The sequence below is a fragment of the Apaloderma vittatum genome, unplaced genomic scaffold (genome assembly GCF_000703405.1).
Source record: "Apaloderma vittatum isolate BGI_N311 unplaced genomic scaffold, ASM70340v1 scaffold24954, whole genome shotgun sequence".
Lineage (NCBI taxonomy): Eukaryota > Metazoa > Chordata > Aves > Trogoniformes > Trogonidae > Apaloderma > Apaloderma vittatum.
The window spans coordinates 4,503-4,732 of NW_009712482.1; positions in this window are offsets into that span (position 1 = coordinate 4,503).

Consider the following 230-nt stretch of genomic DNA (forward strand, 5'->3'; position numbering starts at 1 on the left):
ACTTTCTCAACAGTTACACCAAGTGGCTTTTGCTGCCGACCGTCCCTGGGGGCCACAGGCACCCCCCCAGGCAGGCACATGTCTCCCTTCCCACCCTGCATCCTCCCCACGGAGCCTGCTCCACCTGCCCTGCTTTGAGCCCCAAATATGGGCTCAGCGCATCCGGGCTCCCGGCACAAGCCTGGGCAGGAGCGCTGTGCCGTGGGGTGACTCAGGGCCCCCCGGCTGCT